Below are 18,975 nucleotides of genomic sequence, written 5' to 3'. Positions count from 1 at the left end.
TCCTTGTATAGCTACTGGAGTTTCCTAATGATATGTCCAAAACAAGCTTGATGAAGTCTCCTTGTCCTCCATCACTTCTAAGGTGCATTATAGCTCTGCCTTACACAAGCACACCTTGGAGATATTGTGGGTTTGGCTGCATGCCGCCTCAATAAAGCAAGATGTGGAATTTTTTGGCTTCCCAGTGCCTATAAAAGTTAGTTATAGCTTTGATATTCTTGTATATTTTTTATCTCATCCAACTTTATTTTTATCTGAGTCTGCTTGTCAGTTATCTAGTGATGCTATAACAGAAATACCACAAGTGGATGGCTTTAATAAAGAGGAGTTTATTCTCTCACAGTCTAGTAGGCTAGAAGTCTGAATTCAGGGCACCAGCTCTAGGGAAGGTTTTCTCTCTCTGCAAGTTCCAGAGGAAGGTCCTTGTCATCAATCTTCCCTTGGTCTAGGCGTTTCTCCTTTCAGGAATCCAGTGTCCAATGGATGCGCTCTGTTCCCACCGCTGCTTCCTTGGTGGTATGAGGTCCCCCTGTCTCCTTGCTCACTTCTCTCTTTTACATCTCAAAAGAGATTGGCTTAAATTGTAGAGTAAGCTTTCAGACTGAGTTTACATAACTGCTGATAATCCCATCTCATCAACATCATAGAGATAGGTTTTGTAAAACTTATAGGGAAATCACATCAGATGACAAAATGGTGGACAATCATACAATACTGGGACTTGTGACCTAGCCAAGTTGACAAATATTTTTGGGGACACAATCAATCCATGACACTGCTGTTCATTTATTTCAGCCTATTTTTTTCCTTTGTGGTTTTTTGCTTTTATTTAATAAATACATTTGTCTTTATTGTATTGAATATCACAACCAATTTAAAATTTTTCTTTTGGATTGCAATATGTCCAAAACGCATTCTTTTCTAACATGTTTTCCCTTTCTGCAATTTTTTTTTAATTTTTATTGTGCTGTAAGTGAAAGTTTACAAATCAAGTCAGTCTCTCATACAAAAATTTACATACACCTTGCTATATACTCCTAGTTGCTCTCCCTCTAATGAGACAGCACATTTCTTCTCTCCATCCTCTTTTTTGTGTCTATTCAGTCAGCTTCTGACCTCCTCTGCCTTCCCCTCCAGACAGGAGATGACCACATAGTCTCATGTGTCTACTTGATCCAAGAAGCTCACTCTTCACCAGTGTCATTTCCTATGCTATAAAAAAAAAAAAAAGCTATAGCCCAGTCCAATCCCTGTCTGAAGAATTGGCTTTGGGAGTGGGCCTGTCTTGGTCTAACAAGGTGTGAGGACTGTGACCTCCGGGGTCCTTCTAGTCTCAGTCAGACCATTAAGTCTGATCTTTTTACTAGAATTTGAGATCTGCATCCCACTGTTCTCCTGCTGCCTCAGGGGTTCTCTGTTGTGTTCCCTGTCAGGGCAGTCATTGGTTGTAGCCAGGGACCCTCTAGTTCTTTTGATCTCAGGATGATGTGGTCTCTGGTTTATGTGGCCCTTTCTGTCTCTTGGGCCCATTAGTAAACATTTTTGTTTTCTTTATGTTGAGGTATAATCCATACTGAAGGCTGTGGTCTTTGATCTTCATCAGTAGGTGCTTCAAGTCCTCTTCACTTTCAGCAAGCAAGATTGTGCATCTGCATAACACAGGTTGTTAATGCATCTTCCTCCAAACTTGATGGCCTGTTCTCCATAGAGCCCATCTTCTAGGATTATTTTCTCAGTATACAGATTGAATAGGTATGGTGAAAGGATACAACCCTGACTCACACATTTCCTGACTTTAAACCCTGCAGTATCCCCTTGTTCATTTTGAACACACTGATTCTTGATCTATACACAGGTTCCTCATGAACACTATTAAGTGTTCTGGAATTTCCACTCTTCTCAAGGTTATCCATAATTTGTTATAATGCACACATATAGACTGTGAATGGTGTTCGTAAAGAATTTTAATAACTATGGACTGCCGGGAGGACAAATAACTCTGTCTTGGAAGGGAAGATGAGGAGGCTTCGTCTCATGCACTTAGGACATATTATCTGGAGGGACCAACCCCTGGAGAAGGACATCATGCTTGGGAAGGTAGAGGATCAGCAATAAAGAGGAAGACAAAGTTGCTGCGGCAATGATGGGCTCAAACATAACAACAGTTGTGAGGATGACACAGAACCGAGTAGTGTTTTGTTCTGTTGTAGATAAAGTTGCTATGAGTTAAAACCAGCTCAATATCACCAAAAACTACAACAAAAATAACTATAGTTTTTTTTTTTGTTGTTAATAGTGTTAAGTCAGTTATTTAAGATGTTAATGGATAAAGCCGGTTAAAATGAACATGTGACTTCTTAGCATACTTTGTGTAACTTCTTGTGAGTCTGTAATTATTTCAAAATAGGAAGTTAAAAAAATAACAATTCATGTTTCATAACACTTTCATTCCCTTGTTATAGCAAATGTCTGAGCTTGTACTTACCCGCTTTGGCAGCTTACAAGGTTGGGTTAGAACTGGGTGACTTCTGGGATGAGGCTGCGTTGGTTAGGTACCTCAGTCTCAAAGATATGTCCTTTAATCTCTGACATTTCTCAAATAAACTTTATTTTCCAAATCAACTGAAAATGTTATTTTTTCTAGATGTATCAAATTTTTCCATTTCAAAATTTTCTTATTCCATGACCCAATACATCAAAAGAACTAAAAAAATCACCTTTATAGTCAAATTTTCTACATCTGACTTTCAAATCATTCAAATTCACCACATTTAACTCTTCAGTCCACCCAAAACATAATTCAATTCTTTTCTACTTGTTTCTAATTTTTACGATGAAATAGGTCAAGTTTTGAGTACTCATGCTTAATGGGATGGCATTCTAAAATTTTTTAAGTAAATGATTGCAGAGAAATAGTCAAATTCTGACCTATAGTAAATCCTTTATTATTTTGAAAGAACTTCTAAATACATTTAAAATAAAAGGTGAGTCAGAAGAGAAAGTAGTGGGATTTTAAGATAATTCAACAGCAGACACGTTTCATCATTTATTTTGGAGACTTGTATGTAGTATTTTAATTTTTGAAGAAACACCCACACCATGTGTATCTCTCTCTACAACTAGTTTATGACATCTTGCTGACTAGTGAATGATTACTGGAGCTTTTCTTTCTTTCTCCATATCTTTCTCCCCCCAACCCCATTTCTTTATTCATTTTCTTACCGTAAAAAATATATATATCATTCTTTGTAGCAAAATGCCTGTGTCCACACCTGAGTTAATTTTAAGTGGCTACATTACCTGTGGAAAAGTAAATAGAAAAACTTAAGTGAAGTTCCATTTCACTTGAACTCCAAACCTAGGTATAGAAAACAGTCCAAAATGAAAGAATACTTTTTTTTTTTTTTAGAAGATTTATACTGTGGAAGTAAAAATAACTTAGGGTCATTAATTTTAAGGTATCAAAGTATATCTATAAAAATAATTCCATCCAGCATTTCTGTAACACTACTGTTATCAAAATATTTTAACTTAATCAACCCATTGGAACACTTAAATCCTGAGACCATTCTGATTTTTGGTCACCTTTGAAAAAATAAGATTGCAGGAGACTCATTTTTTTAAGGAATATGTTTCTATAATGTATAATCAGTAGAGTAAAAAGATGTTTGATGTTCTTCGCAATCATATTGGCCAACAATGTACATGTATTGATCCCATTCTACACCACTGCATACACACATACACACACACACAATATATATTGATGTTACTAACCCTGTAATGAAGATACAGAGCAATGCTTAGATTATAGAGAAGAATCACAAGAATTATCCATTTTGGAACTGACACTTTAATTCAGCCTAATTAAGTTATACATCTCAATCCTTGTGGCCCATACCCTGATTTTAGTCCTTTGAACTCTTTTCTGTCTTCCTTAGAACCCTTAGCTTCTTATCACTGACCTCCACTTCATCACTAATCCAAAAATTTGGTGTTTATAAGTAGTCTATTGTGTTTGAACCTTGACTTCTCCCCATTGTCTCTAGCATGGCACTGAGTTCTGTGGAAATTCTTCCCCCAGCTCCAGCCTTCGAAAAGGAGACCATTCCCTGAGGCCATTTGTACTCTTGGTGATGCCCCACATTGTTGAAAGGTGTGGGTAAATTGTGAAGTAAGAAGAAAGATCTAAGTGTCAGAAATCAAGTCATCGTGCAGTGAGGACTGAAAATTTCTCCTTTTGGACAGAGGATGAAACACAGCACAATGACATCATTCAAGTCAAAGACGTTTAGGACTCAAAGAAGAAAGAACAAAAGCAGGTCACTGCCTGATGTGGATTTTGTACAACCAGATTCAATACAAATGTATTTAAGTTTAAGAATGAAAGAACAACTTAGAGTTCTCCATGAGCAAAGGTAAAGGGGAAGACACTACCTAGGTTTACACTTCAGCCAAAGATTATACAGGCCAATAAAACAAAACAAGACTAAAGGAGCACAACAGCCCATGGGCAAGGGCTTAGAAAGTAGGAGGGGACAGGAACGCTGGTAATAGGAAACCTAAGAAGGGATAATGTTGTTATGTCGTGGGGTTGTTAACCAATGTCATAAAACCATATGTATACTAATTGCTTAATGACAAACTAGTTTGTTCTGTAAACGTTCATCTAAAGTACAAAAAAAAAAAAAAGTTAGCAGTTGAATTCACTGTGGCCTTAAGGGAAAAAGACCTGGAGATCTGATTCAGTTAAGAGCGTACCCTCAGGAGCCCCATGGGGCAGTTATACCCTGTCATATAGCGTCACGATGAGTCATAATCAACTCAATGGCACACAGCAAAAGCAATGACATTCTCCCAAATAGAGGAAAGCTGAAAAAAGGAGTGGGTGTTGCTTTTGTAGATACAGCATGGGGAAAGGAGAGATGTGATGCATCTTGAGATGATATCTCCCTAAGTAGCAGGAAGTTGTCAAAGACTGTGTCATGCTGAGAAGTCTTACCTTTGTGGGCCACTGACCCAAGACAGATGATTAGTTTGTCAAACATCTGGGCTCCCTTCTTATGAAACCCTACCCAGTGTACATACAGAATTGAGCTAAAGGTCAATATACAACAATGAGAAAGGAAAAAAAAAACCCAACCCTCACTTTCTGTTGGACAATTCAAAGACCATTTCAGAAAATTTCAGAAAGTATTATGGTGAGGAGACCACAGCCCTGAAACATTCATGAGTCATACACTTAAACTCTGAAGAGATCTATCATCCTTCCCCCTATAAAATGTGTCTATGCACACTCAGAATTTGATGTAGTTTCGGGATTTTAGGAACACAGTTTAAGAATTTCTGAATAGCTAAATTTTCTTGAGAAAGGTTTAAACTCAGTAGAAAAACAGGAAGTTCTTAGTATGAAATTTAGAATACTTAAAAAAAAGTGGGGAATTGAAATTTAAAATAGGAAAAAATTAGTAAGAAAATTAAAGCTAAGATTAATTAGCTAAGTAGAGTAGAAAAATCTATTTGGAACCAACTTTAAACAGAAAAAGTAACCTAGCTGAATGGTACCCAAAGGTACAATAAAAGACTCCACGGGTCTGGGGGGAGCCAGAGGCTACCCTTGATAAATACACAAGTAGTGGGAAGAAGCCAAGCTGACTATGCAAACACTCAAAATACAAAGTAAAATCAAGAGATGAAACTTAGCTTACCCAAGAGAGCGCAGGGAGATAGCAGATAATTGTGATAAAATCAGAAAAATAAAAGCCAGAAATGAGATGCAAATTGCAAGACAAACGAAACTATGTGTTAAGTTCTCTAAATGCATAAGGGATGAGAAACGACTACAGCTATGTTGACCTTTCATATTGCTTTTTAATAAAAATACCTTAACAACTTATAACTGAATGAAGATCTAAATTAAAAAGTTCCTAGTATTCAGTGATAACAAACATGATCATAGTAGTAATATTCATAATGTTACTAATATGTCATTATATCCCATGGTGTTCTATGGCCTAAGCAGGAAAATTTGTATTTGTGCCTTCATTCTTTCCTTCAATTTTAACTGTCAGAGCATTTTAGTGGCTATCTTAAACTAGTGAATACACATAAAGCACCCAATAAATATAAGCTATCGATATTCTGATTGTTACTAGATGCCCAGCATTCATTTCCTCTGTACTGGTAAGAAAAAAAAAACAAAAACCAAACCTAGTGCCATCGAGTCAATTCCGACTCATAGCGACCCTACAGGACAGAGTAGAACTGCCCCACAGAGTTTCCAAGGAGCACCTGGTGGATTCGAACTGCCAACCCTTTGGTTAGCAGCTGTAGCACTTAACCATTACACCACCAGGGTTTCCCCCTGTACTGGTAAGAGAACCCCGTTTTTTCCCTTTGGAAATCACTCTCATGCTACTCTCAACCATGTGGGTCAGGAGGGGCTTACCTGTACTCTTAGTTTCTGGAAGGTCTCCTCACTCTGAGGCAGTCAGGACATCACACTCCTAAGCCATGATGGTGTACTCATGGGTGAGCCCATGACTCAAACCAACCAATGAAAAATCTGACCTGGATATTTGCTGAAATAATCTCTTTCTAAAGCTGTAGGTACCAAGATTCAGATAAGCCTGTAGCAATAAGTACCATCTTGGCCACCACATGAGCAGAACATATCTAAACAAAAGCAACAAAAGTAGAAATCATCTTAAAGACATAGTTTGAATCCAGGGTCCCAACTACCATGTAGCCACTCAAGACTCTCTCTGGACTTTTGAGTATTATGAATCACTGATTTCTTTTTATTGCATAAGACAGTGTGAGTTGTATTGTTGCATGTAACCCAAAGACCTGGCCAGAAGAAGTGACTGCTCTGTTCGCATTATTTGCTAGAGAAATACTGGTGTCTGAGACAGATGGAGTTCCTGTCCTCATGGAGCAGTCTACCTATAAAGAGTGGCATTAACGAATAATTGCAAGTTCGTTGAGAGTTATAAGGAAAGACTGCAGGTTTCTAATGGCAAGGTTTACCAACAGGTACATTTCATCTGGTCTGAGAGATCAGGGAAGATTTTCTGAAGGAAGGGGCACTTCATTCTATATCTAAGTTAAACACTAAAAAAAAAAAGTTCATGCATACAAAATGCTTATACAAATTCCTTATTGCATTAAAAAAAAAAAAAAAAACTCTCATCAAGTTGATTCCGACTCATAGCAACCCTATAGGACAGAGTAGAACTTTCCCCATAGAGTTTCCAAGGAGGGCATGGTGGATTTGAACTGCTGACTTTTTGGTTAGCAGCTTTGCTCTTAACCACTATGCCACCAGGGTTTTTGTATAAAAAATGACTTTGACTTGACTATTAGAACAGGAAATACCGGAAATGGAAAGTCAATATTACACACTACAGAGGAATGAATGATCTCATAGATTAAGTAGATTGGTCAGATATACTAATTTCTGTAAACAACAAGGAATCCTAAAGTCAATGTAGAAGTCGTCATGAATGCACAATGTCAAAAACTTCCACTGTTGATGAAGTGAAGGTATTGGGACAGTTTAGACGGAAGGACTACGCTGCTGAAAGGTTGAGGTGTGAGGAGTTCTGAGGAATGCAAAGTACTTTGTGATCTTAGGAAAGTCATGTAAGCTTCTAGGTATCAATTTTTTAAATCTATAAAATGCAGAGTTATAACTAGATGATCTCTAAGATCCCTTCCACTGATTAAAATCTGGAGAAGTGTCTTCAGTCTAGTTTGACAAAGTTTGATTTTGACATGTTAAAATATCACTTACCAAGTGGTACTTCTATATGTTTGCATATTACTAAGGCCTTTGTGTTGATTACCCTCACAAGAAGATTCTTGTAGGATTATGATCTAGAGAACCTGATGTTTAAAGAATGCCGAAATTAAAGTCTATGTTTAACAATGAAGAACATAGAATGTTGGCACAGTGTTGTGTTTTTCAAAATCAAGGAGCACTCCCAAAGCTATTCACAGAAATGCATCTCTTTAGGAAAATCATGCAAAATTAAATTAAATATATGAGGTATGACCAAAAATAATGTGTCTGGTGTCAAAATAAACATACCAAGTGGGCTTGGTGTCCTTCAAAGATGTGCCCTTGGGAAGTGCCTGGGATCCCCTCATCACAGATAAACTGCCTGGCCATATGTGAAGTATTATTGAAATCTGTTATTTAACCACTTTTTCTAAAGGAAATATTGACATATTCTTTTGATTACCCTTAATGGTGATAAAAAGAAGTCCTGGGGGCACAATTTAGCACTCTACTGCTAACCAAAAGTTCCGAGGTTCGAACCACCACTCCTGATGACGAAAGACCTGGTGACCTGCCCATAATGCTTTTGGGACCAGTGGTACAAACACGTAACATCTATATTTTCCACACCTTTTTTTTGGGGGGGGGGGAACCACTTTCTCCCTAACAGTATGTACAGCTGTAAAGAGGGTATCTGTATAATTCTATAAAGTAGAAAAAAATGAATGTGTACTGCAAATTAATCTTTTTATAGGGTATTAAATAATTTCATGCATTCTGGTGCATCCTGTAGGGGAATATGTAGTCCCCCAACCTGCACAAGAGTCCACTGGGACATCTGTGTCACAGTGTTCAATGGGACACATGCTTCCTACCAATCTACTGTCTCCAGCCATGAAGGATATATGCATCCCAAAGTGCAGAGGGACAAACATGTCCCACCAATTCTGCCACCAGGGTTCAGAGAGACACACTTGATTCAGAAATACTCAGTTATTCAGCATGCATTCTGTTAAAGAAAATGACATATGAACAATAGATTTAAATATAAATTTATTTTGGTCATGATATGGGTAACTACAGCAGCCTAGGAAACCCTATGGGGCAATTCTACTCTGTCCTATAGGGTTTTTACCAGTTGGAATCAAATGGATAGCACACAAAAATGGTGACGAAAGGAGCCCAGGTGGTGGAACACTTAAGTGCTTGGCTGCTAATGAAAAGACTGGCAGTTCAAACCCACCCAGTGTTCCATGGGAGAAAGACCTAGAGATGTGAACCTGTAAAGGTTACAGCCTAAAAATACATATGGGACAGTTCTACCATGTCCTGGAAGGTCACTATAAGTTAAATCCATGATATCCAACAATAACAATGGAAATAAAAGTTTCCCTTTCAATGAGTTTTGAAAACAATGAAATCATTTAGCACCAAGTCAGGTGAAAAAAGTGCAGAATTCCAATTTGATCAAAAGCACAAAGCAGTGAGTTTTGCTGCCCTGTGCTCAAATTGACCCCTAGGGCAGTTCTAATGAACGTCTTAAAAAAAAAAAAAAAAAAAGCTTAAAATAAGGAAAAATCCTAAGAGTAAGAGTGTCACTTGCTGATGAGAAGATATCTATCCAATATGCTCATCGAACCCCACGCAAGGTACAAACAAAAGAATGTCACCAAGACATACTATAATCGAACTTGCCAAAACCAAAGTTAAACAGAGAATTTTAAGAATGGCTAGGGATAAACAAAAAGTCGACTACAAAGGAGAGTCAATAAGGGTAAGATTGAACTACTCACCAGAAACCATGTAGACAAGAAGGCAATGAGATGACATATATAAAACCTTGAAGGAAAAAAATTGCAAGCCAAGAGTTTTATATCCAGCAAAACTGTCTCTCAAATATGAAGGTGAAATTAGGACATTTCTAGATAAACAGAATTCAGGGAATTTACAAAAACCAAACCAAAATTACAAGAAATACTAAAGGGAGTCCTCCAGTTAGAAAATCAATAACATCAGATAACAACCCAGATTAGAACACAGGACAGAGGAACCAGGTATCAAACCAGATAGGGAAATCACAAAAATAAATCAAGATAAAAAAAGTTCAAACCAGGGAAACAGCAATATCATTACGTAAAAGATGACAATATTAAACCAATAAAAAGGGACTAAAAATGTAGCCCTAGATCTTTCATATGGAGAGGAAGTCAAGGTGATATAAAGAAATAAAAGATTTGTTTAAACTTAAGAAATTAGGGGTAAATATTAAGGTAATCACAAAGAAAACTAACAATCCTACACATCAAAATAAAAAAAAAAATGAAAAGCATAAAGATTCAGCAAATACAAAATAAACAACAATGAAAAAGAAGATAAAGAAATATATAAAGAAAAAATGACTAGGCACAGAAGATTAAGTGGCATGAAGAAACTGTAAACAACACACATGCACACACACAAAGACATCAAAATGATAGCACTAAAGTCATACCTAATAATACTATGCTGAATGGAAATGGACTAAATGCACCAGTAGAGAGAGAATGACAGAATGGATTAAAAAAAAAAAAAAAAAACCATCCGTGTATATGCTTCATAGAAGACACACCTTAGACTTAAAGACAAAAACTAACTAAAACTCTAAGGATGCAAAAAATATATATTAAGCAAATAACAATCAAAAAAGAGCAGGAGTGATAATATTAACTTTTGACAAAATAGATTTGAAAATAAAATCCACCACAAAGGATAAGGAAGGACAGTATATAACATCTAAGGGTGAATACACCAGGAGGATATGCCATAATAAATATTTACCCACCCAACGACAGGGCTCCAAAATACATAAAACAAAGTCTAACAGCACTGAAAAGAGAGATAGACTGCTCCATAATAAGAGAAGGAGGCTTCAACACACCACTTTTGATGAAGGACGGAACATCCAGAAAGAAGCACAATAAGACACAGAAGATGTAAATTCCACAATCAACCAACTTGGCCTCATAGAGATATACAGGACACTCCACCAGACATCAGGAGACTATACTTTCTTTAAAGTGCACATGGAACATTCTCCAGAATAGCACACATAATAGGCCACAAAGCAAGCCTTAACAGAATCTAAAATATAGAAATATTACAAAGCATATTTTCTGACCATAAAGCCATAAAAGTTTCTACTTTAAGCAAGGAAAAAAAATCAAACACATGGAAACTGAACAATACCTTGCTCAAAAACTACTGGGTTATAGAAGAAATTAAGGACAGAATACAGAAATTCGTAGAATCAAATGAGAATGACAACATTTCCAACCAGAACCTTTGGGACACAGCAAAAGTAGTGCTCGGAGGCCAATTTATAGCAATAAAAACACATGCAAAAAGAAGAAAGAGCCAAAATTAAAGAATTATACCTTCAACTTGAACAAATGGAAAGAGAGCAACAAAAGAAACCCCCAGGAACCAGAAGAAAGGAAATAGTAAAAATTAGAGCAGAATTAAATGAAACAGACAACAGAAAAACCATGGAAAGAGTTAATAACATCAAAAGCTGATTCTCTGAAAAGATCAAAAAAATCTTAAGCCATTGGTCAAAATGGCAAAAGAAAAACAGGAAAGGAAGCAAATAACTTGAATAAGAAATTAGATGGACAATATCACAACAGAGTCAACTGAAATTAAAAGAATCATAACAGAATACTGTGAAAGATTGCGCACTAACCAATTGGAAAACCTAAAGGAAATGGACAAATTTCTAGAAACACACTACATATCTAAACGAACACAAAGAGAGGTAGGACAAATAAATAAACCTGTAACAAAAGAAGAGATTGAAAAGGTAATTAAAAAACTCTCAACAAAGAAAAAAATCCCTGGCCCTGACAGCTTCAGTGGAGAATTCTACCAAACTTTCAGAGAAGAGTTAACTCCACTACTACTAAAGTTATTTCAGGTCACAGAAAAGGATGGGATACTCCCAAATTCATTCTATGAAGGCACCATTTCCCTGATACAAAAACCAGGTAAAGACACCACAAAAAAAAAAAAAAAAATACAGACTAATATTCCTCATGAACTTAGACTCATAAATCCCCAACAAAACTCTAGCCAATGGAATTCAACAACGTAACAGAAATATAATTCTCCATGTCCAAGTTGTATTCATACCAGGTATGCAGGGATGGTTCAACATTAGAAAAACAATGAAGGTAATCCATCACATAAATAAAACAAAAGAACCACATGATCTTACCAACTGATGCAGAAAAGGCATTTGACATAAAGTCCAACACCCATTTATGATAAAAACTTTCAACAAAATAAGAATAGAAGGGAAATTCCTCAACATGATGAAGGGCATTTTTACAAAGCCAACAGCCAACATTATTCTAAAAGGGGAGAGTCTGAACGCATTCCTCTGGAGAATGGGAACCAGACAAGGATGCCCTTTATCATCACTCTTATTCAACATTTTGCTGGAGGACGTAGCCAGAGCAATTAGGCTAGATAAAGAAATAAAAGGCATCCAAATTTGTAACGAAGACATAAAAGTATCTCTGTGTGCAGATGGTGTGATGTGATACACAGAAACCCCTAAAGAATGCACGAGAAATCCACTGGAACTAATAGAAGAGTTCAGCAAAGCATCAGGATATAAGATAAAGATACAAAAATCAATTGGATTCCTCTTAGGTTGTTTAATACCAATAAAGAGAACATAGAAGTGGACATCACCAAATCAATGCCATTTACAATAGCCCCCAAGAAGATAAAATACTGAGGCAAAAAAAAAAAAACAAAACTACAAGACACTATTAAAAGAAACAAAGGAGACCTACATCAGTGGAAAAACATAACTTGCTTATTGATAAGAAAACTCAATATTATGAAAATGATTATTCTACCCAAAGCAATCTATAGATACAATGCAGTCCCAAACCAAATTCCAATGGCTTTTTGTAATGAGATGGTGAAATAAATCGCCAACTTTGTATGGAAAGGGAAGAGGCTTCAGATAAGTAAAGAACCACAACTGTCCGATCTGCATTTGTTCATGGTGATGTCACAGGACCCTGCCCAAAGACCCCGATGGTAGCACCCACTCTTTCTGCCTTCTCATCTGTACTACCACCAGATTTAAAAATATCTGAAGAGGTCCCAGCCACATCTCTTATTTGATCTAGAATTTGCTAGAATAAACAATGTCCAAAAGGAATCGAACTGTTCAAAACTGTTCAAAATCTCCCTTTCTTCCCATGTGAGTAGGATAAACATAAAGAAACTACATTAATGGTGTAAATTCTAGTAAATATCAGACCATATTGAGGCACATATGCTCTCACATAAAACCAAACCACTTACATGAAGTCATCTGCAAGATTATGGTAGTGTTTTGCAATTTTCAGCCGTTCCGCAATGAGATTTAAAGCCTCTTTCACTGCTTTTGAACACTCAATGTTATGAGTGGCCAGAGTTCTATAAATTATTTCAAAGTACTCTAAGAATATGAAAAAGAAGCAAACAAACAAAAAAAACCCAGTGCAATTAGTATGCTTTAATTGTACTACTTATGCAATATAATTCTTTCAAGTTTGCAATTACCTCCGTTTTATAATATGACAAATTTAAGAAACTATGAAATTAAAGGATTTTGCAAGAATGTCAAGAAAATTCGCTAGTAAACAGAGATTTATAAACATGCTCTGCAAATTCAGATCTATTAATGAATGGGGGCATGGTTTTACTCTTTGACTTAGTTATCTAGTCCCGCTATAACGGAAATACCAAAAGTGGATGGCTTTTACAAACAAATTTATTCCTTAGCAGTCTAGGAGGCTAGAAGTTTGAATTTAGGGCAGCAGCTCCTGGAGAAGGTCTTCTCTCTTTGTTGGTTCTGGGGTAAGTCCTTGTCATCAATCTTCCCCTGCTATAGGAGCTTCTCGGCTCAGGGATCCCAAAGGACACGCTCTGTTCCTGCCAATTCTTTTTTGGTGACATGAGGTCCCTCTCTTCTCTGCTCAATTCTCTCTTTTGTGTCTCAAACAATATTGACTAAAAAGAAAATTTAATCCTGTAGATTGAGTCCTGCTTCGTTAACATAACTTCCTCTAATTCTGCCTCATTAACCTCATGCAGGTTAGGATTTACAACACATAGCATAATCATATTAGATGACAAAATGGTGGACAACCACACAATACAAAGAATCATGTCATAGCCAAGATCATACACATTTTTGGGAGACAGTTTAATTCATGAAACTCTTCAAAAAATGTAGGGAGAAAAACAGCTCAATTTAACAGCTTTCAGATTTATTGGACCTCCTAATATTCTATAAAAGCCCAAGAAACTTGAACTGAAACGATAACTGGGTAGCTGTTTACCTTTGAAAAGCTCAAATAATAAAGGAAATTTCACCCAGAATGTATCTCCTTGAGGAGAGGAGGGTGTTTTTTTTTTTTTTTTTCTGCCTGGGCAAGAAAATTTAATTGACTGGAAAGTTTATACTTTAGTCATTTTGATGGTACCATACATGCAGAAACCCTGGTGGCATAGTGGTTAAGTGCTATGGCTGCTAATTAAAGGGTCGACAGTCCAAATCCACCAGGTGCTCTTTTGAAACTCTATGGGGCAGTTCTACTCTGTCAGGTAGGGTTGCTATGAGTCAGAAGCCACTCCACAGCACTGGGTTTGGTTTTGGTTTTTATACATGCCGAGGTCCAAATTGCCAAACAAGAGTATCCACCTGCAAATATCCTAAGACCATTAATTGTTGGGTTGTTTTTAGGTGCCGCCAAATGTGTTTCAACTCTTTGAACACTATGCAAAACAGAAGGAAACACTGGCTGGTTCTGAGGCATCCTCATGATCCTTGTTATGCTTGAGCTCATTGTTGCAGCTACTGTGTCGGTCCATCTCATTGACAATCTTCCTCTCTTTTGCCGATCCTCTAATTTACCAAGCTTGATGTCATTCTCAAAGGACTTGTGCCTCCTGATAACATACCCAAAATATGTGAGATGAAGTCTCATCATCCTTGCCTCTAAGGAGCATTCTGGTTGTACTTCTTCCAAGACAGATTTATTCATTCTTTTGACAGTCTGTGGTATATTCAATATTCTTCTCCAACGCCACAATTCAAAGGCGTCAATTCTTCTCTGGACTTTCTAATTCATTGTCCAGCTCTCACATGCATATGTTCATTATTTTTGAAGTCCATAGTATGTTCAATATTCTTCACCAAGGCCATAATTCGAAGGTGCCGATTCTTCTTCCGTCTTCCTTATTCGTTATCCAGATTTCCCCTGCATATCAGGCAATTGAAAGCACTATGGCTCCAGTCAGGTACACCTTAGACTTCAAGGTGACATCTTTGCTTTTCTACACTTTAAAGAGATCTTTTGCAGCAGATTTTCCCAATACAATAGTTTGCCTGATTTCTCAACTACTGCTTCCATGGCATTGACTGTGGATCAAGTAAATTGAAATTTTTGACAACTTCAATCTTTTCTCCATTTAACATGATGTCACTTATCAGTTCAGTGTGAGGATTTTTGTTTTATGTTGATGTGTACCCCTTACTGAAGGTGTATTCCTTGACTTTCATCAGTAAGTGCTTCAAGTCCTCTTCACATTCAGCAAGCAAGATTGTGTCATCTGCATAATGCAGGCTATTAATGAGTCTTCCTCCAATCCTGACGCCCAGTTCTTCTTCATATAGTCCAGCTTCTTGGATTATTCGCTCAGCACACTGACTGAATTAATATGGTGCAAGGATACAACCCTGACACACCCCTTCTTCTTTTGGAACAACTGCCTCTTGGTCTGTGTACAGATTCCTCATGAGCATAATTAAATGTTGCGGACACCCTGTTCTTCACAATGTTCTCCATAATTTGTTAGGGTCCACACTGTGTGATGCTTTGCATAGTTAATGAAACACAGGTAAACATCTTTCTGGTGTTGTCTGTTTCAGCCAGGATCCACCTGGCATCAGCAATGATATTCCTTTTTCCACATCCTCTTCTGAATCTGGTCTGAATTTCTGACAGTTTCATGTGGATGTACTGCTGCAACAGTTTTTAATTATCTTCAGCAAAACTTTACTTGTGTGTGATATTAATTACATTGTTTGATAACTTACACATTCTGTTGAATTACCTTTCTTTGGAGTGGGCTCTAATACGGGTCTCGTCCAGCCACTTGTCCAGGTAGGTGTCTTCCAAATTTCTTGGCATAGACAAGTAAGCACTTCCAGCTCTGGGTCTGTTTGTTGGAATATTTCAATTGGTATTCCGTCAATTCCTGGAGCCTTGTTTTTCACCAATGTCTTCAGTGCACCATGGACTACTTCCTTCAGTACCATCAGTTGTTGATCATATGCTACCTCCTGAAATGACTGAAAGTTGACCATTTCTTTTTGGTACAGTGATTCTGTGTATTCCTTCTATTTTCTTTGGATGCTTCCTGCATTTTTTAGTATTTTCCCCATAGAGTCCTTCATTATCGCAACTCGAGGCCTGGAGTTTTTCTTCGGTTCTTTCAGCTTTTTTTCTTTCAGCTTGAGAAATGGATGGCCATGTTCTTCTCTTTTGATTTTCTAACTGCAGGACTTTGCACATCATTATCATACATTACTTTTTGTTCTTGAGCTGCCCTCCAAAATCTTCCATTCAGGTTTTTTACTTCATTATTTCTCCCCTTCACTTTAGCTACTTGACGTTCAAGAGCAAGTTTCAGAGTCTCTTCTGACATCCATTTAGATCTTTTCTTTCTTTCCAATCTTTTTAATGACCTCTTGTTTTCTTCATGAATGTTAAACTTGTTATCATTCCACAACTTGTCTTATCTTTGGTCAATAGTGTTCAATGCCTAAAATCTGTTCTTGAGATGGTCTCTAAATTCAGGTGGGATATATTCCGGGTCGTACTTTGGCTTTCATGGCCTTGTTCTAATTTTCTTCACCTTCAACTTGAACTAATTATAATAGTTTATCATAAAGTCAGTTAGTAGGAAGGAAAATTGAAATGCAATTTCAAAATAGGAAGTTTTCATCCTTCAAAAGAAGAGCTCTCCCTTTGCTTCTTTGGAAATAGTTAAATCACAATTTTTTCACTATCAAATCAACAGCTAAGATATAGCACATCATTTCCACCCATTTGTAAGCTATTACCAATCGTATAGCTGCAAATATGTAAACTAACTATCAACTGTGGATAGCATAAGAATCTCTCATGGAAACATACCATATGAGAAGAGAAATAGACTCAAGTCAAGTTGGGTGACCCTGTTTTATCGGTTTACTCTTGTGAAGGTAATCACTAATTTACATTACACTTTTGTCACTATGTATATATATATATGTATACATACAATGAAAACCAAACCAGTAGCAGTCGACTCCAACTCACGTTAAGCCCATTTGTGTCTGAGTAGTATTGTAATCCATAGAGTTCTAAATGGATGATTTTTCAGGAGAAAAAAAAAAGAGCTTATTTTTGAATCACCCAGGTACTGCCATATATAGGTAGACTCACCATAAACAACTTTTGCTACCATCTGTTCAGTGCTGTCATCTGCTGCAGCAAACAGGTTGGGGTACTTTATACTTGCCCACACTGCCAGGGAGCTGCCATAAGAGCCACCAAATACAATCCATTTATTTTTGGTGAGGCCCATTTTCTTTGCTATTTCAGTTCGGAAGTTGACGATGTCAGTCAAGGCTTGCCTGCTACTGAGGTAGCGGAGGATGGCAATGCTTAGATCCCCACAATTAAATCATAAACACATTCTGTTTGTGACAATAATTAAAGCAGAAAATATGCACTTGATATCAGCTTAAATGTATAGTAAAAATGCAAGTTTTGAAAGCCTGTGGACTGTTTATACTAGGTCCAGCTTGAAAATTTAATTAGCATAATCAAGGTGACAGTGACATGTAAATTCAGAACTACCCATAATTGCTAACATTTGTCTCATTTTATGACATTCCCTCTTGTCAACACCATGGAGGAGCTTAAAAACATGTTAACACCCATGTCGTAACCTTGATTATTATTACCCTGAGTCACACATTTTTGAAAAAGCTAAAATGTCAGTTATTTAATTGTTTTCAAGGCATTAAGAAAACCCATAATTAATTGTACTACTGCTATTTTCCATTCTTTCTGGTTTGCTGCTCCATCCAGACAAAGCCCTATTTGAACTTATGTTACTCAGTCATAAAAAAGTATGTAAAAATTTGTTATTTACTTTTCAATGATATTTCTTTCATAATAAGTTTTCCTATAAAAATAGGTTGTTTTTAATCTTTATTATTAAAAAAATAAAATCAGAAATATCTCCCTCCCCCTGCATGATGTCATAACTGGCTGATTATGGATTTAAAAGTAGACAAAGGAAGTAAACTATTCACAAAGAAGAAACACAGATGGCTAGCAAATATATGAAAACATTAGCCCTTTCTATAACCAAAGACAAGTATGAGTATTTTTCCTCTTTTATCAAACTGACTAAGATTTATTTTAGTACTTAATGTTGGCATGGATGTGATGAGGCAGGCTCTTTCCTCTATCACTTGCAGAATTATCGCTTGGTTGAATCTGTTTGGAAGCAGTTTGTCCATATTTAATAAGTGATACTAGAGACAAAACGGCTACTTGGTTCAGCAATTCTACTACTGAGAACTTACAGCAGAACCTGCTAATTTCACACTAACATCCACTCTCCACCATTTCACCTTGAGGTAATTAAGTCCCTTAGCTGGGCACATGGCTACCTGGAATAAACACTGCATAACCCAGCCACCCTTCTGGCCAGGTGTGGATTTATAGATTATGTCTGAACCAGTGAGATGTAATTGGAAAACTGTAGATAAGGTTTATTGAAGTATCCAATCATAGCACTCCTCTTACTTTCTAACAGTAAATTGTGGAGTAAATTCTCATATTCTTAAACTCTCACCCAAATTACTCAATTAAAGCCCAAGTTATTGTAGGTTCTTTCTAACACTATCTTACTGAGATGTCCCAAATGAAGTTAATTTGGATAGCAAACACATTAATTGCTAAAATACAAGTTATTCCATTTTTGGACAGCAATTTACTTCCGTAAAGAGATAATAAAGAGGCCAGACTTAAAGTTATCATGGTATCATAAACACACACACACACAAACACACACATGCATACACA

Source organism: Loxodonta africana, chromosome 6 (assembly GCF_030014295.1).
Source record: "Loxodonta africana isolate mLoxAfr1 chromosome 6, mLoxAfr1.hap2, whole genome shotgun sequence".
In the NCBI taxonomy this organism is placed as follows: Eukaryota; Metazoa; Chordata; class Mammalia; order Proboscidea; family Elephantidae; genus Loxodonta; species Loxodonta africana.
This window is presented reverse-complemented; position numbering follows the sequence as displayed.